Source organism: Vulpes lagopus, chromosome 6, assembly GCF_018345385.1.
Source record: "Vulpes lagopus strain Blue_001 chromosome 6, ASM1834538v1, whole genome shotgun sequence".
In the NCBI taxonomy this organism is placed as follows: domain Eukaryota; kingdom Metazoa; phylum Chordata; class Mammalia; order Carnivora; family Canidae; genus Vulpes; species Vulpes lagopus.
In genome coordinates this window covers 115,503,488-115,520,819 of record NC_054829.1, presented here as the reverse complement: position 1 = coordinate 115,520,819, position 17,332 = coordinate 115,503,488, and the positions used below count along the sequence as shown (strand labels likewise).

Sequence of the window (17,332 nt, the reverse complement as noted above, 5' to 3'; positions counted from 1 at the left end):
AAGATGTAAGGCTAGGTAAAGAGTTCATAAGACTGACACCAAAGCAGAATATATAAGAGGAAAATTGGTAATTTGAACTTCATCAAAATTAAGATTTTTCTTCTTTGGAAAATACCAAACGAAGAAGATGCAAAAATAGAGCTACAGACTGGGAGAAAATATTTGCAAACCATATATCTGATAAAGGATGAGTATTTAGAAATATAAAGAACTCTCAAAGTCCAACATTAAAGATTCAATTAGAAAATAAGACATGAAGAGAAATTCCATCAAAGAGAATATACAGATGGCAAATGAAAAGATGTTCAACATAATTAGCCATTGGAGAAACGCAAATTAAAACCACAATGATATAATATTACCTGTCTGTCACAATTCCTGAAATTAAAAAAAAAATAGTGACAACACCAAATGCTCAAGACAAACCAGAGAACCTGAATCACTCATATATTCCTAGGAAGAATGAAAAATGACACAGTCACTCTGGAAAACAGTTTGGCAGTTTCAAATGAACTAAATATGCAGTGCCCTTAGGATGGCTACTATTAAAAGGAAAAAAAAAAGCAGAAAACAAGTGCTGGTGGGGCTGTGGAGAAATTGGAACTCTTGAGGGAATGTAAAATGGTGGCAAACTGGCAAACAGCATGGCGGTTCCACAAAAAATTAAACATCAAATTATCACATGGTCCAGAGATTTCATTTTTGGGTATACACCTGAAAGAATTGAAATCAAGAACTTAAAGAGATATTGGTACACCCACATTCAAAGCAACAGTATTCACAATAGCCAAAATGTGGAGGCAATGCAAGCATCCATGTGTGGATGAATGGATAAACACAACAATATGTACATACAATGATATATTATTATTCAGCCTTAAAAGGAATGGAATTCTGACACATGTTGCAACATGGATAAACCTTGAAAACATGCTAAATTAAATAAGCCAGACACAATAGAACAAATATTTTGTTTACACTTATAGGAAGTGTCTAGAATGGCCCACTTATTGACAAAAAGTAGAATAGTAATTATATAGTGGGTTGGGGAGAAGGGGTAATGGGGAGCTATTATTTAATGGGTGAAGAGTTTTAGTTTTAGATGAGGAAAATGCTCTGGAGGTAGTCAAGGTGGCACAACAATGTGAACATACTAAATGCCACTGAATTATACTCTTAAAAATGATCTAAAATGCAAATTTCATGTTATGTATCTTTTACCACACACACACACACACACACACACACACACATATATAAACTAAATTTAACATGCAACTACAACATGATCCACAAACCACACTCGTAGATATTTATCTTAAAGAAATAAGAACTTGTATGTAAACAAAATGCTGTGTACACATGTTCATAGCTACTTTATTTATAATAGCTAAAACCTAACCAGTCCAGATACCCCTAAATGGGAGACTGGCTAAACTGTGGCACATACTTACCATGGACTACCATTCAGCAATAAAGAGGAATTGTGAAACACAGAACCACTTGGATGGATATTTAGGGAAATATGTTGAAAGAAAGCCGCTTCCAAAATGTTAGGCTCTATGGTTCCACTTATATAGCCTTTAAAAAAAAGATTTTATTTATTTATTTGAAAGAAAGAGAGACAGAGAGAGCATGGGTAGAAAGGAGGGGCAGAGGGAAAGAGAGAAGCAGGCTTCCCACTGAACAGGGAAGTGAGGCTCAATCCCAGGATGTTGGGATCATGAGCTGAGCTGCAGATGCTTAACTGACTCAGTCACCCAGGCGCCCCCACTCATATAACATTTTTTTAAAGAAAATTTTAGAAATGGAAAACAGATTTGTGGTTTTCAGAGGTTAGGGATAGGGAAAAAGGGGATGCAGAAGGCAGTGGATGTGGTTATAAAAGAGAAATACAAGGGGTTTTTGAAGTGATGGAACTATTCTGTATTTTGACTGGACACGGGAGCCTACACATGTGAGAAGATTATGTAGAAGTAAATACACACACTTCAAACACACAAATGAGTACAATAAAACTTGAAAATCTGAATAAAACCAATGCATTGTATGAATATCAATATCATGGTTGCAATATTATACCTTTTTTTTTTTTTGGCAAAAATGTTTTGTTTTGCTCAGTGCTACCATTGGGGAGAAACTTTGGTAAAAGGTTCCTGGGATCTCTTTGTATTAATTCTTATATCTGTATGTGAATTGACAAATATATCAATAAAATTTTAAATAAAAAAGAAAGCAAGAAATAGCATTGACACACAAAAGAGATCCAATGGATAGGAGTATATAAATGCTTAAAAATCTGTGCATAAAAAACAAGAACATAGCCAGAATTGTAATGTGAAAACAAACAATAATTTTGATAGCAAATATTATAGCAAAAAACTAATATGTTGAATCTATACCCAGGACACCTCTGATGGGCAAATGAGGAAAGGATGTGCATAAAAAAAATTCACTTTAGTAGTAGTGATCTCACTGTGTTGCCTTTGGACCCTGAAGGTCCCCTAGGCTCCCTATGTTGAACATTGTACAAAAGTAATGGTGGATAAGCTGTTGGTGCCTGAGTATGAAGCAAGACAATGGCACCAAAGTCATCATCATTGCATTTTTCACTGCTATGCAATTGTAGTAAACAGAACAAAACAAAATGAAGCAAAACGAAAAGGCCAATTTTATTGAAGAATGTCCTTGATGAAATAGTAAAAGTGGGAGATCCCTGGGTGGCTCAGCGGTTTAGTGGCTGCCATCAGCCCAGGGCGTGATTCTGGAGTCCTAGGATCGAGTACTGCTCCTGCATGGAGCCTGCTTCTCCCTTTGCCTGTGTCTCTGCCCCACCCCCCCCCCCTTCTCTCTGTTTCTCATGAATAAATAAATTAAATATTTACAAAAAGGAGAAGAAGAAGAAGAAGAAGAAGAAGAAGAAGAAGAAGAAGAAGAAGAAGAAGAAACAGCAAAATTGGTGAGTTTTATTAAATCTTAATCTCTGAGGGTATATATTGTTAATTTTCTATGTGACAAAATGGGAAGTGTGAGTAAAGCATTTCCTGTGAGTACCAAAGTAAAATAGCACCTTGGGAAAACACTTTGTCATCATTTAAATTGCAAGCTGAACTAGCCATTTTTTTTCATGAAACATTTTTACTTGAAAGAAATGACAAGAAAATTATGGCTATTCAAAATTTGGCAGACATTTTTTTTTAAATTGAAGGACGTGAGCCTGTCACTTGCCAATGATAAAATCTGAGCTTTCAAGTAAAAATTAGAATATTGGAAAATAAAAAACTATCATTGTGAACTTGATATCTTTCCAGTTCTTCAACATTTTTCTGATGATATTGGTGGCTATATTAACAAGTTTGAGTTTTGACATTTTTAAATATATTTTTTATTGAAGTTCTATTTTACCAATATATAACACCCAGTGCTCCTCCCATCATGTGCCCCCCTCAGTGCCCATCACCCAGTCACCCCATTCCCTGCCTGCCACCCCTTCCATGAAATATAACATTTAGAAAATTTGCATTACTCAGTGAACTAATATTTTTAAATGGCTAAGGTAGGAAATTTTTTTAAAAGTATGCTTGAGTAAAAAAATGTACTCAAAGGATAGAAACACTAATGGATTTTAATGAAAAGGACATTAATGTTTCATTGATATGATTTCAGATTATTTTTTGAAAGTAATCCTTAAGAAACAGCCACTTGTTGAGTTCTGGTGTTATCATTAAAAAAGAAAAGACACATTTTTTTTTTCAGAAAAGGCTATTAAAATATCCTTTCTTTACCAACTAGGGTTTATCCTTGAACAGGCAAGGGTTAGGACTCTGACTCCCAGTGAAGTCATAAATCTAAGTTTAACTTTTGATGCCCTGCATATGTAACTAATAGCCTACTATTGACAAAAGCTTTACTGGTAACATAAATAGTCGAGTAACACATATTTTGTATGTTATATTCATTATATACCGTGTTCTTACAATAAAAGAAGCTAAGGAAAAGAAAATAAGAAAGTCACAAGAAAAAGAAAATACATGTAGAATACTGTACTGTAAAAAAATCTGTATATAAGTAGACCCACACAGTTCAAGCTCGTAATGTCCAAGGGTCAACTGTACATATTGGTGAGACACTGAATTTTCTGCATATAATTCAACAAAAGAAACATATTGTGACTGATTATATGCCAAAGCAAGTATGAGAATTCAGTTGTCTTCTAATCAAATATTTAAAATATTTGTAAAAATTTAAAATAATTCCACTCTTCTCAAAAATTTCTTATTTTAGAAATTATTATTTTTCATTAAAATATGTGTTATAACACATAATAGATTTATTTTTTCAACGAATTAATAAGTACATGTTTTAAAAATTCTTAGTTTTAGCTTCCAATATGGCAAAATATCAAAGGATATGACCCACATAAACAAAAACTATAGGTCCCCAATTTTTTTAAGAGGTAAAAGCATCCTGAAACTAAAAAATTGACCATTTCTATACTATAGGAAATATAACTGGTTAGAATAACAATGGAAAAGTGTTTGATTTCATTGCAATAAAAGAAATGCAAGCTGAGACAACAATAATTTTTCCTCTAGACTGAGCAAAAGTTTAAATGCTAATGCTTAAGGTGGATAAATTATTCAAGGTAAAATAAATGTATTCAGAGATCACTGGCCAGAACGTTCAACACTTTTTTGGAGGGTGAGGTAAATTAAAAGTATCAAGTCTTCAAAACGTTTGACCTGGTAATTTAACTTTTAAAGATTTAAGGAAGGAAATATATTGCAAGGGGAAAAGGGTACTAGGTACCAAGATGCTCATTGACATTGACTTGTACATTAATAAGAGTAGTGAAAATTTTAAAATAATCCAAATATTGGGAAAAAAAGACAGTGGCTTAGGAAATGAGAATATTGCCACTAAGTAAGGTTTTATGCAGCTCCTTGAATCACATTACAAACTATTTGAGCCAACATGGAAATACTTTTGTTACATCTTAAATTTTAAAAATTAGATATATAAGTTTAAATGTAATAGGATTAGAGGTACACATATGAGTTTTTTAAAAGCCCAGATAGTCATACACTGTAATCTTTGTTGATTCTATTTCTGTCTTTCTGTTTCCCCCATCTTTTATAATAGCTATTTATAGTAGCTATTTATTTATAATTGATTTAAAGATAAACTTCATTTAAAAATATATGGTATTTCCCTCCAGCGCACTGTGTCAGTCTTTCTTTCCTGTATGTCTTCTTTGGCATTCAGCAATCTTCCTTTGGAGAGAATTTGGTGTGGGCAAAGTCGAAGAGAAGTGTCCTTTGATTTACATGTAGGGTGTGTATACATTTCAGTTTGCCCCCCAAATCCCAGTTTTACGTATATTTAACCAAAACAATTGTTAGTAGTATCTTCCTTCTCTTTTTGTGAAAGTTTTCTGGTTTTGATGATAAGTTATGGTCTCCAAAAGATATCACGTAGACCCAAATCTAATACCTTATCATTTTCTTGCTCTGAATCCTCTAAGGTATCTTATTCCAAGTTCTTTCTCAACTGCTCCTAACTCTCTAACATTGAAGGTAATATTTTCTTATGGTTCTCTTGGATGCTGTTCTTTCAAACTCAAAGAGTCTCAGGGTGATTGTCTTTCTCTAGCTTCTCAATCTCTGCACACCTCACGTAGACAGAGTCTCTGAACAGAGAATCTCAGGACAGTTGCCAGAAGCTTCTAACTAAAAGTGATGCTCCATGCAGTCAGAGAACATCTTGAGTTGAGGTTAACTTGAATCCAGTCCAGGAACAGCCCATTTTTATGTATTTCTTAAACCATCTATTCAGTAACTTAACCTCCTAACTTCTTACTAAGCTGGCAGCTAAGGCTATTTTTATAAACATGTTTTTGTTATTGGAAGAGGAGTGGAGAGATAGTCCTAAGTGTTGGATACAAAAAAGTTGTTTCTATCTCTATTAGTCAGGGTTCTCCAAAGAAATAGAACCAATAGGATATTATATTTATATATTTATATATATATAATATATATTTATATATATTTAATATATATAAATATGTACATATTTATACATACATGCATAAACATATATAAAATTTGTATTTTACACTGGTCTCCTCATTGGAGGCAGATGTGATAAAAAGGCTTTACATTCATTGTTTTTACACAAAAGTACAAGACCCATGAGGCAGAGAGCCATTGCATATCTGCCTCATGATAGATTTGTAAGATCTTAAACTTCTCTATGAAGAGTACCTCTTTTTCTAGAAATCATACTTTATTTTTAATTTTTTTTTAATTTTAGGAAAAACCCTTTCCTTCAATGTTTGAGGTGAGAAAAGAAGTAAAATGGGATAGGACACTCCCTTTCCTCCTTATATCAACTCTTTTGAAATGGATCTGGTGAGTCCTGTAGGAGGAGAAAAAAATGCATACCTTTTTGATCTACTCCAATCCTGGAGGAGACTCAATAGCTCTGGGGGTCAGATTTTTTTTCTTTAAGATTTTATTTATTTATTCATGAGAGATACAGAGGGAGAGAGAGACAGAGACATAGACAGAAGGAGAATCAGGCTCCATGCAGGGAGCCTGATGTGGGACTCCATCCCAGGACCCTAGGATCACAACCTGAACCAAAGGCAGACACCCAACCACTGAGCTACCCAGGCACCTCCGGGGCCAGATCTACTGGGACAGTTTTACTTCTCCGAAGAGGAACATAGCAATTATTGGAATTACCTAAATATTACTTGGAATGATATGTTACAGGAAATAAAAGATTGGTAAAACCCTTTAGGTTTGTCTTTGTTCCTTGGTGTCTGAAATGAGTTAAAATATGCTTTGGCCTAAAGGTGGAGGCATCCAAAATTTTGGTAGATGTGCCAACTCTTGTTAAATGATGACAGAATAAATGTTGCTTCATGTCCCTAGAAAAATAAACTTCAAGTAAGGTCATAAGTAATTATCTCAGCAATGCACTTGATGCCCTTTTTTTTTAATAAGTTTATTTTTTATTGGTGTTCAATTTGCCAACATACAGAATAACACCCAGTGCTCATCCCGTCAAGTGCCCCCCTCAGTGCCTGTCACCCATTCACCCCCACCCCCCGCCCTCCTCCCCTTCCACCACCCCTAGTTCGGTTCCCAGAGTTAGGAGTCTTCATGTTCTGTCTCCCTTTCTGATATTTCCCACACATTTCTTCTCCCTTCCCTTCTATTCCCTTTCACTATTATTTATATTCCCCAAATGAATGAGAACCTACATTGTTTGTCCTTCTCCGATTGACTTACTTCACTCAGCATAATACCCTCCAGTTCCATCCACGTTAAGCAAATGGTGGGTATTTGTAGTTTCTAATGACTGAGTAATATTCCATTGTATACATAAGCCACATCCTCTTTATCCATTCATCTTTCGATGGACACCGAGGCTCCTTCCACAGTTTGGCTATTGTGGACATCGCTGCTATAAACATCGGGGTGCAGGTGTCCCAGCGTTTCATTGGTGATGACCTTTTATACATATACATATTTGAAAAAGAGCAAACTGAGATATATTTCCTTTTGACCTAAAATATTAATAATAGGACATTTTATCGTGTATTGAAACATATCAAGCTACATAGACACATAAAATTTAATATAAAGAAGCAGTTATTAGCAAATTCATTATATTTACATTTGCATATTGCATATTCAAAAAATTATTTTTGAGTGACACTGAGATTTCCAAGGTAACCCTTTTTAGAAAAGGGTTATAGCTTCAGCCTCTCTGTGGCTCTCTGTCCCTCTCTGTCTGGTTGCTTGCCCTCAGAACACACCTGTCATTCTGTGAGAAAGCCAAGCTGCCACATACAGAGGCCATGTGTAGCTGTACCCACCCACCCCACAAATGTCAGATATGTGGGCGAGTCTTCAGATGACTTGAGCCCCCACCTTGAAGTCACCCCAGGTCCAACATGCAGTAGAGAGTAGATCAGGTACAAGTTGTGCCTACTGAGCCTTGTCAAAATACAAGTGAACAAATATATGTTGCTCTTATTTTAGGCCAATGTGTTTTGGGGTTGTTCACTACACAGAAAAAAGAAAAGGAAGATATTATCTAACTCTAAATTCTAGCCAACATATATTTTCTTATTGTTATAATAGAAGGCATATATTTTCGTTATTTTCCCCTTTCTGCATGTTCTTTCTCTCTGTAACACACATACACACACACACACACACACACACAGATTCTAATATGTTAATTACTTAAAAAGTCTGGATCTAAACAAATACTGAGATCAGCAACAGAGAAATTACCTGAACATGTCATGTTCCGGTAACAGGTGGTCCAACAGTATGAATGTGCTTCCCAGATCAAGCTATACATTGATGACTTACAGCAAAAGAACACATCTGGAGATGACACAGCTGATTGTGAATGACGGTGGACTTAACAGAAGAGAGAGATGATGTTTCCAGCAAACATTAGCATCCTGTTATGACTCATTCTATGTCCTCAGGCATGAGAAAGGCACAATGTCTGTTCCCTTGTCTTTAGAACATTGGAGGCATTTTGTCTTCACATTGCAACACTGAAAGAACAGGTGACTAAGCAAGAAGAGTTGAAGGTAGTGCTGATTCTTCTGAATATATTCAGAAAATCTCTGGCAACAATAATGTAACTATTAATTGCCCCTATTTTTCTCTGATGGTCCTCAATTTATTTATTTATTTATTTATTTATTTATTTATTTATTTATTTATTTAATGGTCCTCAATTTAAATATAAGAATTGATCTTTCTGTGTCAGGCTAAGTGCTAAGCACTTAGGCTACCATCCTAAAGGGGCACAATCCCTGGCCACAGGAATCTTGCATCTAGAGAAGAAAGACACACATATAGACAATTTCAGTACAGAGTGATAAAGGCTATAATGAAGTTGAATACAGAAGTCTATGAGCTCCCAGAGGACAGGCACTAAGCCAGTGGGAAGAGGGCTGCTTTCCAAAAGGACTTTCTGGAGAAAATGGGTTCTGAATCCAGCCCTGAAGAAAGAATAGGAGGGGAAGGAGAGAAAGATGGGTATGTATGCATTACATTGGGTGCAGGGCAGGATAGGGACAGGTTGGGAGCGAGCTTTCATATGCAGGGGGTATATGGTGTCTATATGATCAAAAGCAAGACATTGCAGTACTATCAGGAAATGAAAAGCTCCTTTTATTCCTTGTTTGGTTGGTCACCTTTTTTTTTTTTTTTTAACAATAGAATGAGAAGACCTAAAACATGAGACTAGATATGAAAGCCACTGTTTGATCTGGAACACACCGGAGTTTCAATTTGGAGGCCAGTGTAGGAAGCTAAATCAGGGAGTAATGTAATCATATTTGTGCTTTAAAAAAAAAAAAACGCTTTGGTGGTACCATGGAGACCAAGTTAGAAAGGGCTGGATTCAAATGGACAGAGTTATTGGAGTTACTGTTAACATGCTGATGAGGACGAGAATCACTTCTGGTAATTCCCTTGGTGCAGCTTCTCCTCGGATCCTGGAGTAAGGATGACAGTGGCTTTTCTGTTCAGTGCTCTCCCACTGCTCCTTTGCCTGTGTCCAGTGATATCATGCCACTCTTTGGGTCCTTGTCGAACCCAGCTCTTTTCTGAACATGGAGCCCTGACATATCAACTCAATTATTCATTTCCCCCTTCTGCCTTTTATTTAATTCACCTTTCTGCTATTATGGTATTATTATGATAAGGGAATGAAAAATAATTACCACAGTGGTGCCAACAACTAATTATGAAAAAAAGTTCAGGTAATACTACTGTGGTGACATCTGAACATCCCTCAACCTTCTCTACACATATGCTGTCTCTTCAGTTTAAAGGTAAGACTGTAAATAATATAATAAATAAAAGAATAGATACTTTGATGGTAAATAAGGGTCAAGTAGGAGATAATTTGTGTAATGTATACATGTATAATAATACATTTTACAATAAGATACATCTATACAATAAAATGTATAAATAAATGTAATTTGTGTAATTAAAAGTTAATGTATGTTATTTCTAAACTCTAAGTTTAAAATAACATACATATAATCATTTTCCTCTGTGACTCTATGTAATTATATTTTACCAAATAAATCTAGGCATATCAGAAGTGATTATACCATACCTTTGAAGCAAATTTATAATCTGTTATTTAAATAACTCATTAAATTTCAGAAATGGCATCCAATTTTACCCCTACCTGTATCCTCACATTTGTCACATAATTTTGTAGGGCCCTACTATTTTGACTTTGGGCTTAACCATGTAACTTAATTCAACCAATGGGATATTAGCAAATTGGAAGCAAATAAAGACTTGAAAAGCACTTGCACAATTGGGCTTCCTCTGTCTTGCACCTCTGCCTTTGTGATGAGAACATACTTAGACTGGCCTAACATACTTAGATGAAAGACGTGTGGAAGGAAGCCTGGTCACTGTAGTTGACACAGCTGAAGCCAGTCTAGACCAGTATGCAGCCAGCTGGCCCTCAAACACACGAGGCAACAAACAAAGCGACAATCAAGAGAGCCATCCAATCAACCCCCATCTTCTTCCAGTCTCATGAACAATTATGCTTATTGTGCAATGCCACTGAGATTTGGCAGTTGGTACACAGCATTATCAAGGTAACAGATAATTGATACAGAAAAAATAGAAAACTTCCTCTAGAGTGGCTGATCAAAATTTATTCTTTTAAAATTATTACTTATTTAGGAATATTTTTAAAATATTTTATTCATGAGAGACACAGAAAGAGAGGCAGAGACATAGGCAGAGGGAGAAGCAGGCTCCATGCAGGGAGCCTGATGTGGGACTGGATCCTGGGACTCCAGGATCACACCCTGGGCTGAAGGGAGGCGCTCAACCGCTGAGCCACCCGGGCTGCCCTAGGAAAATCTTTTTCAATTTTCTCACTCATTATTGGTAATGTTATTATTTGTGAAACTGACAATTGGTCTTGGTAATATAACCTTTAAGGATCATTGTCAAATTTGAGGAAAGCTCTATCAAATTGTTTTAGTATTTGTCACAGATATAATTGCTGTTTGTATTAATACTGCTAGTATTGATTTGTGTCTTACAAACAGGAGTGCTGGAAAGATCTACTTTGTATGTTTTTTTTTTATCAAAATCAGGCAAAAAGCATATAGCAAAATGACATTTGTATTTACTGAATTACTTAATATATTCTTGACAGGGGATATCTTCCATTCTATGGGATCTGAATCCTTAAATTAAAATTTTATCCATCTGGGGATCCCTGGGTGGCGCAGCGATTTGGCGCCTGCCTTTGGCGCAGGGCGTGATCCTGGAGACCCGAGATCGAATCCCACATCGGGCTCCCGGTGCATGGAGCCTGCTTCTCCCTCTGCCTGTGTCTCTGCCTCTCTCTCTCTCTCTCTCTCTGTGTGTGTGTGTGACTGTCATGAATAACTAAATTAAAAATAAAATAAAATAAAATTTTATCCATCTGATTTGGAAGAGTTTTATGCAAACTATCTTCTAGCTTTGTATATTTCAGATCTTGATTTTCCTCCTGTATCCATATACTACTGATGTCAGTCTCTGCGGGACGTATTCATATTTTGCCATGACTTCTGGCCCTGCTCTGCATTTTTAATACCTAGTGAGTTGCCACATCGGGCAGTAGGAATATTCCTGCAGCCATTTCTAGGTGAGGACAGCAAGCAAAATTTAATCAGGTATGAAAAATGATTAGGAAACACATACATAAATCTTTCTATACGCAAATTAAACATATAACCCACTAAACTTCCCTGTGGCTGGATCCCAAAAATGTCTATGCCCACTCCAAATACCATGCGGTGAGGGGAAATCACAACAGATGAAGACAGACAGGAAAAACACCTTACATTTGCAAAATTTTCAAGAAGATATGACTCAGTAAACACATTTCTAAAGCCCCTCCTCCCAGAGCTTTGAAGGGAGCCCGTTCAAGTGAGGAGTGCTAAAGCTTTATTAGCTTTGTGTTAAATCAGCCTCTGTAGGTTGATGCTACTAAAATATCCTTCCTTTATAGTTCAGAGAGATTTAAGGAGATTAAGTAATATATTCCAGGATACAAAGGTAGCAAGGAGCAAACTCAGACGCAGACCCAAACTGTCTAAATTCAGAACACAGAGATTTTAACCACCCTTGTATACTGATACCTGCTGCAGAAAAAGATTTAATGTGACCTGAACTACAGTTAATGATAGGATGGAAAGAACAAGAGTTATTTGGAAGAAATCTTTGGCAGTTCTTGCTAACCGTATAAACCGGTGTAGACGATCGGGAGCTCAGCTAGGACTGTCTGCTGGTAGGGATTAAATATCGGCTATGGGGACAAGAGAGACACAGAGACTAGAAGGCCAGCTGGACCTGAAAGTCAGGTGGGAAGATAATTGACCCTGGGGAGGGAGTAATGTTAAGTAGCTGAGAAGGAAGGACAGGATAGTGAACTGGAGCCAGCACAGACTGACCGGTGGGTTGAGTGGATAAAGAGATTACAGACTTTAGTGGTATAGAAGGCCCTAAGGGCTTGAGGGTGGTGAGTTAAATCTGTTATAAATTTGAAATCGACATCTACAGCTTTAAGAAGGAGCTGGTTTTGAGGTTGCAAAGAATAGAAAGCTGGGGAGAAGATGGAAAGAAAAAATTCAAGCAAAGTAATGAAGGTCTATCAAGAAGATATGAAAGAAATTCGTTGCCTCCTGTTTAAAACCTTCTATTATTTGAAAGTCATCATTAAACTCCTCACACTTCTCCATTAACCCAAAGTAGACCTGCAGGCCTTCATCAAAGGGTCTTTTTAACCCTATAGTTAACTTCTGACTTCTGAATACTTGGGTTTCATATTTTCAATTACAGTATCTCCAAATGAGTCTATTGCATAACCTTCTAATAATGTTCTGGCTAAGGTCAGAAACAACTTCATTGCTACTGGTTAACCACAGCAGTGTGTTTGTTTACATCTGTAATACTGTGGTGGTGCATGGCCCCTCTTGCATCAATACCAATTTCACAATACATAAGAATGTAGGGGTAAGTTGGTTAGGATCTTCAAAATCTATACCACCATGTCTTCCCTTCCAGGGTTCATGGTTGTATGTCCATAATTTTTGACATGAGATCTAAACCACATAAACTTGTTCCAAGCAGGCAAAGGCCAAAGGCACTCTAGCTCTACAATAACAAATGGACTGTGGTCTTTAATCTTTTGAAATACTTTGCAATGGAAGAGCTGTAAATAGATCCCAGTCTTTCCCCCACTCAGCTTTCTATTTAGACCACAGTACTGTGTCTTCATCTTCTCCCCGGTAGAGACTCCAGGCTAAAAGGGAATTGTATACCAGAGGCGGTATAAATTACTCCCTCAGTCCCTTAGCTGACTTACTGATCTAAGAAGTTCCATCTTTTGAAGTCATAGAGAGTGAAGGCCAAAGCTTTCACTTCTGAAATGTCAAGAAACAATTAAAATCATAACATAAATGACACCAAAGGAAACTCATGGTGTTCTTGATATCCTGGGGGAGAATTTCAGTGCATATCTCAGCCTTAAGTGTATAGTTTTGCTGAAAACACAGAGCAGTGAAATTGTCAGTGATTTGGAAAGCCAAATCAAATAGCCTTTGAAGGAAAATGGCTTTTTAATAATTTTAATGCAATTTGATTGGTTCCATTACATACAGAGGCCTAATTAACACTGCTTTGAACCACTGAAAAGAAAAGGTGACCTTGAAAAGACTATTTTCACTGTCTAATAAGAATAAAATAAAACAAATGTGATTGTTATTGAACTGCTTTGGAGGGGAAAGAAAAACTTTTACAGTTTTTATGCAAAACTTGCTATCGCAAAATACCTATTATCAAAATCACAGTTTACAGTTTGTTCATATGAAAAGCATGAATTTCTTCATCAGTACAATAAACCTATTTGATAAGTAGGATTCATATACGTAGATACAGTTTATATATGATGAAACAGGATTTGTGATATCGAGTTCGATTACAGAAACCCACACAGCTTGTAAGAAGTGAAGTCTGCACTTCAACTCAGGTTCACTTTTGCACCAGTGATCTTCTCAGTAATATCACCATCTTACTCCCTTTGCAGTCAACCTGAGCCTTGCCCTGTTCCTGGACACAGAAGGAGGCAGCTACTGACAAGATCTTTTAGAGCTCCTTCTAGGTATTTGGGTGCTAAGCAAATAATTTTTGTGGATCCCTTGTTTATAGTAACATTTCAAAAAAAAAATTAAAAAGAATGAAATCTTACCATTTGTAATGATGTGGATGGAACTAGAGGGTATTATGCTAAGCGAAATAAGTCACTCAAAGACAAATACCGTATGATTTCACTTATATGTGGAATTTAAGAAACAAAACAGAAGAACATAGGGGAAGGGAAGGAAAAATAAGATGAAAACAGAGACTAAGGCAAAACATAAGACACCTTAATTCTCTTAATTCTAGAAAACAAACAGAAGGTTGCTGGAGGGGAGGTGAGTGGGGGATGAGGTAACAGGGTGAAGGGCATTAAGGGGGGCCTTATGGAATGAGCTCTTGGGTGTTACATGCACCTGATGAATCACTAAATTCTACCTCAAAACTAATAATACACTGTATGTTAACTAAATTGCATTTAATTTTTTTTTTTTTAAAAAGGTTCTTGTGTTCAAGAGGTGAGGTGGTGTTCAAGCATCATTTAGAATCATTTAGATGCAGGAATCATCTCATCTTGTTTATTGACAAACATGCAGTTTCTGGGTGATTTCATATCTCTCACCACAAGCAAATGATAGTAATGCTGTTATAACTCACAATGCTATGAGTCTTTAGAATCTGCTTATATGGAAAAAAATATATAGCTCTTCTTGCCTCTGCAACTGTCCGACAGTTTATTTAAAGCTGGTTACATCATTACTTTTGACACTGTGTGATCTATCATGCTGTACACAAAATGCTGGCTTCCAATGACTCTCGGAATGTTTGTCTGTGCTTCGCTGAAGGAGCTACAAATGCAAGTCTTCCTCCATCTATGTAGGAAAATGAGAATAATAATTCATTTTATGGTGACATTAAATTTACCATCTAGAACTTTGTGCCTTAAGTATAGAACAACACATCTTCCAAGTATATCTTAAATTGAACTCATTAGTCCATAATCACTATATTCTTAGAATGTTCTCTCTTTCAATGTCACCAGTACCCTTGCCTTCCACACCTGTTGCCTGTGGAAGGATAGGCAAGAGGTCAGTGAATGAAATGAGAAGGGTGGCCCCACTGTGCAGGTCTGTCTACCCTTATCTGGCATGATCTAAGACAGACCTGAGAGTACAATATCACAAAATCAATCAGAGATGAGAGAGAACATGAAGAAGAGCCTACTGATATAATGGTGCATTGGTCTTGAACACTTTCAGCCAGGTAAGTGTGCCCTGGTCTGGGACACTTGACCAATATACGGCAAAGAGCCTGCAGAGGGGGTGGGCCTAGGTACCAGAGGGGGTACACAGGCTAAACAATATCTTCTGTCATGTTCATCACTTTTGAGTTTTATAGAAGGGAGGTGATACCCTGATTGAAAGATGGACAGATGAGAGCCATGCCACAGGCCAGACCTGCAGTTTAAGACCAGAGGTCAGTCGTAAAACAGAGTCTTGAACTTATCATGTGTCTGGCCTGAGAGTCACATCAAACACTGTGTCACCACCATGCCGATGGCCAATTTCATATGATCCCATAAAAGAAATATACTAGGCAGCTGACCAAAATGTTTGTCCACCCTCCTGGAAGTAGGGCCTGGTCAGGAAGACTAGGGACAGTACCATGGCAGGAGTCCCAGAGCTCCTGAGGACATGACACCACCTTGTGTGTGGGATAGAGCGTCAGAGAGTGCTCTGGTGGAAAGAAACAAAAACCAGGGTCACACAAATCCCAATATACATTCAGAGCACCCTGTCCAGGTGGCTCTGCGGGCTTCAGGGGGTCTCAGGCATGATAAATTGAGGTCTTAGAAATTGAGGAAGGAGGAAGACATTCTGAAGCTCAGGGCCTCCTGAAGTGCATGACCTGAGCACAGAGGCCTTTCTTGCCCAGATATCTGAGTGTACTGCTCCCTTCATTTACTGCTTTTTAGCCAGCAAGACAATAAAAAAATCCAAAATATGTGATAAAAACTCTCACTTTCTGTACAAACTGTCATCCATTTACTCTACAAATCTATTCCCATCAGTTTTCACCTGCCCTTCTGCCCCAGAGGCTGGCTGGAAAGGAATATATAATCAGGATTTCTGTACCCTCTGACTTGCAGCTAGGTTTGATGGATGGGGAGCCCTTCTCAGAGATGAGAAGAAAGTAGACAAATGTGGTTAGGGAATTACACTCCCAGATCCCTCCTTGTGAGGCCATTTGGCTGTGACCAATCACCAAAGGCCATTGCTCCTCTCAGGCAGCCATCTCCACATTAACTTCTCTCCGGGTTCTGGTCACCACCTCTCGATGGGACCAATTTGGCTCCTTCTAGCCTCAGGATATTGCACTATCCCTGGGGTGGTTTCAAGCCTCCTTATAATTAACCTTTTTAAAATTAGCCTTTATTGATACACATACAAATGCAATGCTTTGTTAAAATATAAACAGATTAGAGAGAAAGTTGACATCTAGGGAAGGCTCTTGTTCAGAAGCCTGCTGCCAAGATGAGCTGCCTGTCAGCCTCATGAATAAACTAACCTCATACAATTGGCTACTGGGACCCACATTTTAAGTTTCAGAGGAATGGAGTCCTCCAGCTGTGCACAAGGAGCATGCCACTCTGCCTGCTTGTGGAGGGAGGAGGGTCCATTTCCTGATCCTTGGCAAACAGTGCTATGGTTTGCCATAGGATTGCAGCCAATCATCATGGTTGGTTCCTCCATCTGTAAAATAAAGCAGTCAGACTAGAGGATCTCTGAATCAGTCTAGCACTAGAGTCTGGATTTTGGAGAATGTTACAGAGTACCTCTCTCCGGGCCTACCCCTAATACTTGCAGGTTCCAGGACGAGGAGTACAAATGGAGGTCAATTTACTATAACACTAAATATTTAGAAGTTACAAATAATAGTAACAGCCAAATAAAACAAAGTGTATGTTTCTATCCTAACAAATATGTTTTCATCAGAACACAATGAAAAATATGCAAAGAGGTATTTTTTTGGCAAAATATCAAAGATATTTGAATTCAGTCATGATTGCTCCTATATGAGTATTACTTTGACAATAGAAAAAGGGTAATGATGAGTAA

At 37.2% G+C, this 17,332-nt stretch overlaps 1 long non-coding RNA gene across 2 annotated transcripts in view; it reads right to left on the bottom strand.

The window, feature by feature from the left end:
• LOC121493500 overlaps positions 1–17,332 on the bottom strand; it is a 37,410-nt gene that overhangs the window by 14,209 nt on the left and 5,869 nt on the right. The window contains exon 2 of one of the 2 annotated variants that reach the window (XR_005988496.1): positions 8,313–8,408. The exons of the other annotated variant lie outside the window; for it this stretch is intronic. This is a non-coding gene — a long non-coding RNA (uncharacterized LOC121493500). The remainder of the gene's footprint in view (positions 1–8,312; positions 8,409–17,332) is intronic. 2 annotated transcript variants of the gene reach the window in all.